This window comes from Elephantulus edwardii, unplaced genomic scaffold (genome assembly GCF_000299155.1).
Source record: "Elephantulus edwardii isolate Elephantulus edwardi_28Jun2011 unplaced genomic scaffold, EleEdw1.0 scaffold00080, whole genome shotgun sequence".
NCBI classification, from domain to species: domain Eukaryota; kingdom Metazoa; phylum Chordata; class Mammalia; order Macroscelidea; family Macroscelididae; genus Elephantulus; species Elephantulus edwardii.
In genome coordinates, this window is record NW_006399830.1 from 493,160 (window position 1) to 504,538 (window position 11,379).

At 47.6% G+C, this 11,379-nt stretch overlaps 1 pseudogene; it reads left to right on the top strand.

The window, feature by feature from the left end:
* The first annotated feature begins 10,733 nt into the window (after positions 1–10,733).
* LOC102864202 lies at positions 10,734–11,131 on the top strand (annotated as a pseudogene).
* Positions 11,132–11,379: the final 248 nt, after the last annotated feature.

An 11,379-nucleotide genomic window follows, 5' to 3' on the forward strand; every position in this document is an offset into this window, starting at 1 on the left:
TTTCCTGCCTTTGGTCTCTCCTGAAATCTCATTTCTCATTGAGCTGACTGAAAGGAGTTTGGAACCTTGACCTCTGTCCCCGTGGAATCTCCACGTTAGAAACACTGGAAGGCTAAGTGGCATGTTGGTGTCACTGACGCTGTGTTTTCTTCTGAAGCTGGAATGCATGTACTTTTTCCTTTTGGAAATACAATTGAACATAAAGTAAAATTGTATTCATTAGCACTTTCTACACCCAAGTGCCTAAAAGATTGTTTCAAGTGGATATTGAAACACAACAAAGCTGTGTTTTCCAACAGTAACATATTTATGCTTGTTTTAATTTTAAATTAAAATTCTATTTCTTGTAAGTGCCTATGTCTTGGTGCTTAGTGCTGCCATAACAAATACCAGGGAGGGGCTTTACACACAGGGACTTGGTGTTGCCATTTACGAGGCTCTCATCAGAAAACTCATGGATGACCCTCCAGTGGGTTTCCAGAAGCTGTGAGTCACTTGGAAAGGGATTGTCCGTCTTTCCCACTTGAGACTTTGTGGTGGTGTACCATTAGGTCAGAACCAGCTCGCAGCTGACCCTCCAGTGGGTTTCCAGAGGCTGTGAATGGCAGAGGAGGATATTGCCCATCTTTCTCCCTTGGAGCAACTGGTGTATTTGAACCATCTGCCTTTGAATTGGGAGCACAACTCTTGACACAATAAGCTACCACAGTCCAAATCCTAGTTCAAGGTACGAGCTAGTAGGAAAAGGCTTTCGCTTCCATCCACTCTGGGCTGAGGTGTCAGTGTCTCCTTTCAGCACCTGTAAGTCTGAGAGTCACTTTCCTCTGGGTCTAGAGCATCTCAGCACGGAGCGCTGGGTTCTGAGGACACATTCAGCTGCAGCTATTTTGTCCTGGTGATGCTGGGTCCCCTCTGCCAACCCTGTCATCCCGTGTCCACCCACAGACGCTGCAGGCCCAGCCCGGGGAGACCTCAGTGAGATCCTGTTGGGATGACTGCATCACTGCCCAGCCGCGTTGACACACAGTTGGGGGGTGCAAATCAGTCCAGGCCTCAAGATACCCCCTTGATGACTCAAGGATGCAGCCTGGGCTTGGAAGTAGCCCTGGTTCAGTGTGCATGCATCACTCCTGCCCAGGAAGCCATCAGCCACTTGGGGAGAGAAGGACAAGTGGTCTCCCGTGAAGATGTGTGTTTACAGCCTGGAGGCCTGGTCACTGAGGGTCGGGATCCCGCAGGGGCAGTGGGTTTGGGGTAGGTATGTGGGGTGTGTATGTGCAGTGCCCTCTGAACTCTGGGGGCTGCCTTGGACAAAGCCTGGGCAGGGTCTAAATCTGTGCCTGAGACGCTGCCTCTGTCCCACAGCCGCAGAGACGTGACACGCTCTTCACAGTCGCCTCCTGTCCCTCCGCCTGCTTCTCACCACCACCTCCCACCAGCCGTACAGCTGCTTATATTACCTGAATAAACCTTTTTCACTTGTTTTGCTGAATTGCTGCTGCACATGTCGGCTCCCTTGTTTCTGATCCTCAGCTCACGCTCCCACAGACAGTAGTACTAGCGGGAGATGAAGAGAGAAACAACTCTGGGCGAGCAGCTTTAGGGGCTCTGTCCGGGAAAGGAGTGCGTGAGTGCAGCCTCATGGCCAGACACCAGGGGGCACCCTCGGCACACCTGTTCCTACCTATTTCTCCTGCGCGGTCAGCCCTGGCCACCTGTTGGCCGTGAGGGTGGTTTCCTGCACCCTCACGCTGGAAGCTTCTAGGGCCCAGCAGTCAGTGGTGCCTGGCTGAGCCGCAGCAGCGAAAAAGGGGCCTGACGACAGCGTGGGTGGGATGTGTGGTGTCTCACTGGAGAAAGCACTGGGGGGGTACATATGTGGGGTGTGAAGGGGGCGTGATTGTGAGGCTTGAGGGGAAGGTGGAGGCATGTGAGGGATGTGTATGTGGAGTGAGAGTATGTGGATTTGAGGTATGTGGGGTGTGTTTACAGGGTGTGAAGAGGGTATGTTTGTGGGGTTTGAGGGGGATGTGGGGGGGTTGCCGTGCCTCTCTATGGAACACACTGGAACGTTAAGAATCCGCTGGCTGATTTTGGAGTGCAGGGACAAGCATGGTGGCCTTCCCTTTGACCACAGCTTGTCTCTCCTCTCCCCTGTTCCTCCCAGCCATCTTGGACCCTTGTGTTTTCTCTAAAAGAAGCCATTTCTGCCTGCCTTCCCGCCAATTTCCAGGATCCTCCCGAGTCCTTGCCTGCCACAGCCCTGTGTGGCGTCACCACGAGAGGAGAGTGAGACTTCCCCTCCTGGTCTCGCAGACCTTGATTGTTGGTCATCTTCAGGCATTTTCAAGGCTTGGGCACTGGTGGCACAGAGGGAATGCCATCAGCCCCTCTGCACCCACTGAGGGTCATCCTTGGCCCTGGCACCAGCTCTTGTCGCCTTCTGAGAGGAGCAGGCCTGCATGTCGGCCTGAAACCTTCCCCACAGCAAGCTGAGCACTGCCAATTCCCAGGCCTGTGGCCAAAGGCTCTCGGTGACTTGGAAAGTGTAACTGAAGACGCCAAGCAGCTGCTGCTCCTTGGCTGATGGCAGAGGACAACTGGGGACTGAGGACTTCCAATTCTGCTTGTCCTCTTCCTGTCCTGGCTGTGGCCCAGTTGTCCCTCACGGCTGCTGGGCGAGCTGTGGCACACCAACTTGCCATGCAGTGGCTGGCAAAGGTCCCCCCGTCCGGTGCCGTCTTCACAGTCTCTGTTCTCCAGCCACTGTGTGAGCCCATCCCTAGGAGGTATCCTACTTTAGACCCTCTGCCTCACCAGGGATAATGTCCTCCTCTAGATCTGTTCTTCAGAAAGCGAGCGAAAAGTTTAGGCTGAGGATGAAAGCAAAGAGGTGATGTCATCACTGTTCCCAACAATGGCTCTGCAATGATGTCATGTGGAAAGGACATAATGGTCCCCCATTATCTGGCCAACAGTAGTTGTTAGCAGATTCATGGTGAGAAGCACACACTGTGTCCCAACCCAACCCTGATCTGATGTCAGGGGCCTTCCCTGGGAAGTGTCTGAATTCACGAGATGTGAACGAAGTGGGGAGCCAGCAGAGATGTGGGACCTCTGTATCACCAGGACAGAAGAGCCAGGAGCAGAGCACATCCTTGGAGCACACAGTTCCTGTGCTGGAAGCTCAGCTTCTCTGAAAGCCAGCATCCTGTATTCAGATTTCCTCTTAGATCAGCACTAGAGAACTTTACTCTCCAAAACTGAAGACGACTTGAAGCATTTGCTGCAGAAGGTCGAAAACGGCAGCTTTCAATATGGATTGCATCTTAACATCAAGAAAGCAAAGATCCTCATTGCTGGGTCAATGGGCAGCATCATGATAGAAGATGGAGAACAGATTGAAGTTGATGATTTTATCTTGGTTGATTCCACAATCAACACTCTTGGCTCCAGCAGTGAGGACATAAAAAAAACAAGTTGCTTTGGGAAAGTCTGTTGTCCAGGATCACTGCAGAGTGCTGAGGAGGAACAATGTCAGTCTAGAGACTAAGGTGCGCCTGATCCATGCAAGCCATGGTCTTCTCAATTGCTTGCTTTGCATCAGAGAGCTGGACAATGAATAATGATGCCTTTGAGATGGGGTACTGGACATGAGTGTTGAGCATGTTATGGACTGCCAAGAGAACAAGCAACTCTGTCCTGGAGAGGGAGAAACCAAGTTGCTCCTCAGAGACAAAGATTTTGAAGTGTGGTCTCACGTACTTTTGACATGTGACCAGAAGGGACCAGTCCTTGGAGGAAAACATCATACTTGAAAGAGGGCAGAAACAGCACAAGAGGGGAAGACCCTGGATAAGATAAAGTAATACAGGGACTGTGGCAATGGGGTCATGTGTTGGAGATGGTGAGATTGACTCAAGATAGGGCAAGATTCAGAGCCATTTTTCACAGGGTCATATGATTCATGACTCAATGGCACATAATAACAACCTGTCTTAATAGTCATGTTGTCGTTATGTGCTGTCTAGCCACCTACGACTCATAGAGTCTTAGAGTACAATAGCTCTGCAGCCTGCATTGTCCTGAACCAGTCTCTCTGACTCCAACACACCGACCCCACATTGCCCTGGTTGCTGAATCAATCCATCTCACCGAGGGTCTTCCTCTATTGTGCTGTCCCTCCACCCTTCTGAGCATGATGCCGTTTTCTAAGGCTTGGTCCCTCCTGGCCACGTGCCCAAAGTATGTGAGATGGTGCTTCAAAATCCTAGCCTCCAGGAGAAACTTGGTTTCACTCTAAGACAGAGTTATTTGTTTTCTTGGTGGTTATATTATTATAGTGTATTATAATACATTTAATACATACTGTATATTTTATAGTATACCTTACATCATTCCTATTATCATGTAATACATTATAATTACAATGTTGCTAGGTGTCCAGTTACCAACTACTCATGGTGAACCTATGAACAACAGATCTGAACCCTTCCCTAGCCTGCAGAGGTCTCATAATTTCTCATACTGAAGCCCATTGCTTTGGTCACTGTCGATTTGTCTCGTTACGGAGCCTCCTCTCTTCTTCCTCTGGTCTTCCACCTTTCACGGCATGACGTCCTTTTCCAAGGACTGGCCCTCTTGAGAACAGGCCCAAAGGGAGACAAGATTTCACCCCTCTTGCCTCTAAGAAACACTCTGGTTGTATTTCATCCAAGACAGATTTGACTATAATTTTGGCAGTCTATAGGATATTTGTTACTCTTCTCCAAAACTATATTTCAGAGGCTCAATATATTAATAATAGTATTATAAATAATTATGAATATTATTAATAAAGAGATTGAGATTGTTCACAGGTTTAGTCTGCTTGGCTCCACAATCAACACTCTTGGCACCAGCAGCCAGGAAATTAAAAGACGTATTGCAATGGGAAAGTCTGCTGTTAGGGAACTCTCCAGGGTACTGAAGAGCAATGGTGTCACTTTGGAGACTAAGGTGTGTCTGATACAGGCCATGGTCTTTGCAACACTTGTTATGCCTCAGAGGGTTGGAAAATCACCAAGGAGGATAGAAGGAGCATTGATGCCTTTGAGCTGTGGTGCTGGAGAAGAATATTGAGTGTACGATGGACTGCTAAGAAAACAACAGATTCATCCTGGAGAGGGTTAAATCAGGCTGCTCCTTGGAGGCAAGGACTCTGGGGCTTCGTCTGACATACTTTGGACATGTTGTAAGGAGGGACCGGTCCTTGGAGAGGGACATCATGCTTGGTAGTGTGGAGGGCAGGCGCAGGAGGGGAAGGCCCTCTATGAGGTGGATTGATTCAGTGACGGGGACAATCAGGATGGGTGTGTCGGAGACAGTGAGATTGGCACAGGACAGAGCAGAGCTTAGGGCTGTTATACATAGGGTCGCTATGAGTCACGACTTGACAGCACATAACAACTACAATTATGAATAATAATATTATATATAAGTTTATAACAGTATCAAATACTATCTGTTGTTGAGTGTGCTCACCAGTTTGTGCCAAGACATCTGGAAGACAGCTGTCTGGCCAACTGATGGGGAGAGATCCATATTTATTCCCACGCCCAAAAAAAGTAATGGAACAGAACGTGAGAATTATCAAACAATATCACTAATATCAAACGCAAGCAAAATCTTACTGTAGATTATCCAAAAACTAGAACATTAAGTACCTCAATAGAGAATGGCCAGAAATATGAATTGGGTTTCTAAGAGGCCGTGGCACTGCAGATCACTGCTGATGTCAGATGGGCCTTGGCTGAATGCAGAGGACCAGAAAGGCATCTGTTTGTGTTTTATCAACTATGCAAAGGCATGTGACTGTGTGGATCACAATAGATTGTGGCTAATATTGAGAAGGATGGGAATCCCAGAACAATTGATTGTGCTCATGTGAAACCTATACCTAGACGAGGAAGCTGTTGTCCAAACAGAGCAAGGGAACGCGGCAATGTTCAAAATCAAGAAAGGAATGCATCAGGGATGTATCCTTTCCCCATATCTTTTCAATCTATATGCAGAACAGATCATTCTGGAGGCTAGACTTTATGAAGAATGTGGCATCACGTTCAGAAAAGACTCAACAACCTGCAATATGCAGTTGATACAACCTTGCTTCTTGAAACTCAAGAGGGCCTGAACTGTCTGCTGCAGAAAATCAAGGACTATAGTCTTCAATGTGGATTGAAGCTCAATATCAGGAAGACAATGACCTGGGTGAATTGGCAGCATCATGATAGGTGGAGAAGAGATTGAGGTTGTTAACAATTTCAGCTTGCTTAGGTCTACAATCAACAGTCTTGACATCAGCAGTCAGGAAATCAAAAGATTAGTTGCATTGGGAAAATCTGCTGTTAAGGACCACTCCAGATTGCTGTAAAGACTGCAACAGTCTAGAGACCAAGGTGCACCTTTTCTCAATTGTTTGCTATGTATCAGAGAGCTAGATAATGAATGAGGATGACAGAAGAGTCAACGCCTTGAAGTTGTGGTTCTGGAGAAGAGTACTGTGGATACCATGGACTGCCAAGAGGAAAAACATGGGTGCCCTGGAGGTAAGGATTTTGCTGCTCATTTTCACAGACTTTGGGTATGTGGCCAGGAGCGACCACTCTTGGAGAAGGACACTATGCTTGGAAAGGTGTAGGGACAGTGTAGAAGAGGAAGACCCGGATGAGATAGATTGACACAGTGACTGTGCAATGAGGTCACGTGTATGAGAGACGGTGAGGTTGGCTGAGGACAGGACAGGGTTCAGAGCCATTGTTCACAGGGTCATATGAGCTCGAGTCGACTCAATGGCACCACAACAACAACAATCACCTGTTGTGTGGCACTGAGTTGGAACCAATGCAGAGCTGATCCTTCACCTGGGTTTTCAGAGACAGTGAATCACACAGGAGGAGATTGCCCATCCTTGTTCCATGGAGCAGCTGGTGGATTTGATCCATGTCCCTTTGGGATTGTACTGCAGCTTTTTATCACTAGGGCATGAGAGATCCCTTAAAATACTATCTAGATTTTATAGTCTGTTGTTGTAATGTACTATCTAAGGTGCACCTGATCCGGGCTATAGTCTTTGCAACTGCATGTGAAGCATCAGAGAGCTGGACAATGATTAGAGATGATAGGAGAATTGATGCTTTTGAGCTGTGGTGCTGGAGAAGAGTATTAAATATACCATGGACTGCCAGGAGAACAAAGAGGTTCTACCTGGAGAGGGTGAAACCAAAATGCTCCTTGGAGACAAGGATTCTGAGGCTTCGTCTGACATACTTTGGACATGTTACAAGGAGGGACATCGTGCTCAGGAGGGTTGAGAGACAACACAAAAGAGGAAGACCCTTGATGAGATGGATTGATTCAGTGACTGGGGTAATGGGGGTAGGTGTGTCAGAGACAATAAGATTGGCACAGGATTGGAGCAGGGTTCAGGGCTGTTGTACATGGGGCCGCACTGAGTCACAAGTGACTAGATGACACATAACAACGACAACACTGTACTATCATGGTTCAAAATCGAAAAAGAAGTGTGTCAGGATGTGTCCTGTCTCCATCCCTTTTCAATCTGTATGCAGAACAGATCACGCGAGAGGCTGGCCTTTATGAGGAGGATTGTCATATCAGGATTAGAGGAAGACCATTAACAACCTGCTTTATGCAAATGACACAGCCTTGCTTGCTGAAACTCAAGTCCTGAAGCATCTGCTGCAGAATGTCATGGACTGTAGTTTGAAGTATGGACTGAAAAGCAACATCAAGAAAATAAAGATTCTCACCAACGGGCCATTTGGCAGCATTGTGATAAAGAGATTGAAATTGTTAACAATTTCCGCTTGCTAGGTTCCATAATCAACACTCTTGGCACCAGCAGCCAGGAAATCAAAAGATGAATTGCATTAGGGAAATCTGCTTTCAGGAACTTCTTTAGAGTACTAAAGAGCAAGGATGTCAGTCTAGAGATTAAGGTGTACCTGATCCAGGCCATGGTTTTCGCAATTACTTGCTATGCATCAGAAAGCTGGACAATGACCAAGGATAGTAGAAGAAGAATTGACACCTTTGAGCTGTAGTGTTGGAGAAATGTATTGAACATACCATGGACTGCCAAGAGAACTAACAGGTCCATCCCAGAGAGGGTGAAACCAAGCTGCTCCTTGAAGGCAAGGATTTTGAGATTCCAACTCACATATTTTGATCATATAGAGAGAAGGGACCAGTCTTTGGAGAAAGATAACATGTTTGGAGGGGTCGAGGGACAGTGGAGGAGAGGAAGACCCCAGATGGGATGGGTTGATGCAATATTTGGAGAATTGAGGGTAGGTGTGTCAGAGACAGTGAGATGGGCTCAAGATAGGGTAGGGTTTAGAGCTATCATGCATAGGGTCACTATGAGTCAAAGCGACTTGACAGCACATAACAACAACAATGTAGCATCAGATTAGAACGGACTCACAGCCCATCTCCAGCAGGTTTTCAAAGGGAATAAGAGCACAAGAGGAGACTGCCTGTCCATCTCCTACTTAGCAGCTGGTGGATTTGATCCATGGGCCTCTGGGTTGGCAGCGCAGTTCCTTACCACTGAGCCACGCCACCAGACGTGTGAGAGTGTCTTCTCACAGACCTTACAAGGAAGGGATTCTGTTGGTTCTGAGACCCAGGGCTGACTCCTCTCCCTAACACAGGGGCCCAGGACCTCCCCTCACCATTCAGAGCTGGTCTCCTGAAGTGAGGTGCCCAGTGGTGCCGCAACCGGACTGCTCATAGGGACAGCACAAATAGCCATCCCCTTCCTGCACACACATCTGCAGACATGCCCCTGCTGTCACATTTTAAATGTGCGAGCACAGAAGTGACAAGTTTGAGGATCAATACCTGCCATTGACTTGGTGACTGTGGCCAGCCCTCTGCCTGCTTCGCTGGTCTGGGCATCTGTCACCACCCTCATGTCCACCAGCTTCTAGAAGCCACAGATCAGCTGCCCATGTCTGTCTTCAAGCTGGAGGACAGCAAGCCCAGTAGCTGCGGGCTGTCCTGCGCACCCCTCATTCCAGAACATTCTTTACTCCACCAGTCCAGAAGTAAGACTCAGAAGCCCAATGCCAAAAGTCAAGCTGGATCCAGAAAAGGCCACAGGATCATGGCCACCCCTGCTGGGGTCAGATGGCTCTAGGCCAACAGCAGACTACGAGCAGGATATGTGCTTGGGTTTGGTGACTATGGAAAAGCAGTTGATGGTGTGGATCATAACAAACTGTGGCTGACATTGAAAAGAACATGTGTTCCCGGAACACTTCACTGTGTCCATGTGAAACTCATACCCAGACCGAGAAGCTGTTATCCAAACTGAACAAAGGAACACTGCAGCTTATCATCAGAAAAGGTGTGCAGCGGGGCTACATCCTCTCCTTACCCACTCGGCCTGTACACAGAGCAAACCACTTGAGAAGATGAGCTCTATGAAGAGCAATGTGGCATCAGGACTGGAGGAAGACTTATCAATCACCTACATTATGCAGGTGACACAAACTTGCTTACCCAATAGAAGACAACTTGCAGCAGATATTGACAGAGATCAAAGACTGGGTTACAGTGGCTCGGTATCAAAAGTTCTCAGAACTGGACCAACAAACAACATAAATAGAAATGTATTTATATTTAATTTTGTGGTGGTGGTGTTGTTATGTGCTGTCGAGTCGCTTGCGACTCATAGCAACCCTATGTACAACAGCCCTAAACTCCACTCTGTCTTGTGCCAATCACACTGTCTCTGACACTCCCATCCCAATTATCCCAGTCACTGAATCAATCCACCTCATAGAGGGCCTTCCCCTCCTGCACTGTCCCTCCACCCTCCCAAGCATGATGTCCCTCTCTAAGGACCGGTCTCTCCTTACAACATGTCCAAAGTGTGTTAGACGGAGCCTCAGAATCCTTGCCTCCAAGGAGCCACCCAGTTTAACCCTTTCCAGAACAAATCTGTTTGTTTTCCTAGCAGTCCACGGTATTCTCAATACTCTTCTCCAGCACCACAGCTCAAAGGCATCAATTCTCCTTCTATCCTCCTTGGTCATTGTCCAACTCTCTGATGCATAACAAGTGATTGCGAAGACCATGGCCTGTATCAGATGCACCTTAGTCTCCAGAGAGACACCATTGCTCTTCAGTACTTTGGAGAGGTCCCTAACAGCAGACTTTCCCATGGCAATGCACCTTTTAATTTCCTGGCTGCTGGTGCCAAGACTGTTGACTGTAGAGTCAAGTAAACTAAAGCTGTGAACAATCTCAATCTCTTCACCATCCATCTTGATACTGTCAATTGGTCCAGTGGTGAGAATCTTTGTCTTCTTAACATTGAGCCTCAATCCATATTAGAGGCTGCAGTCCTTGACCCTCTGCAGCAGGTGCTTCAGGTCCTCCTCAGTTTCAGCAAGCAGGGTTGTATCATCTGTGTAACGCAAATTGTTGATAGATCATCCACCAAATTTTGTGTACTTTTAATTAATATTTAATTTAAATCTATTTCATTTGCAAACTTCTTCCACCCACAACCCAGATTCTGAAAAATGATTAGCGAGTGGGGCCTTAGGAGCAGAACAGGAAGTGAAGTCATTTCACCCCGGGGTGAAAGTTCAACAGAAGTACTGTTTCTTTTTGTTGTTGGTCTGGGTGGTTGCTAACAAAATGGGCAAGTTAAGTTCATGAAACCAGGGAAGGTGGTGCTGGTCCTGGCCGGACGTTGCTCTGGACGCAAAGCCATCATCATCAAGAACATTGATGATGGCACCTCCGACCGCCCCTACAGCCACACTCTGGTAGCTGGAATTGACCGCTAACCCCAAAAAGTGACAGCTGCATGGACAACGAAAAAATTGCCAAGAGGTCAAAGATCAAGTCCTTTGTGAAAGTTTATAACTACAATCACCTCATGCCCACAAGGTACTCTGTGGATATCCCCTTGGACAAAACCGTTGTTAACAAGGATGTCTTCAGAGACCCTGCTCTTAAACGCAAGGCAAGGTGGGAAGCCAAGGTCAAGTTTGAGGAGAGGTACAAGACAGGCAAAAACAAGTGGTTCTTCCAGAAACTGAGATTTTAAATCTTCTATTTCAGTCATTAAAAATACTGCCCCCCCAAATAAATCTATTCCATTTAAATATAAATGGAGAATTTCCTTTGACTTGGCTCTGAGGGTGTTTAGCACTGGCCCAGCATCACTGCAGCGTGGAGGCCACCACAGAAGGGCACCATGACAGAGGAGGGGCTGATCAAAGGTGCATCACGTAGCCACCAACACAGTCAAGACAGACAACGTTCCCATTACACATTCAAGACCCATCTTCCTGC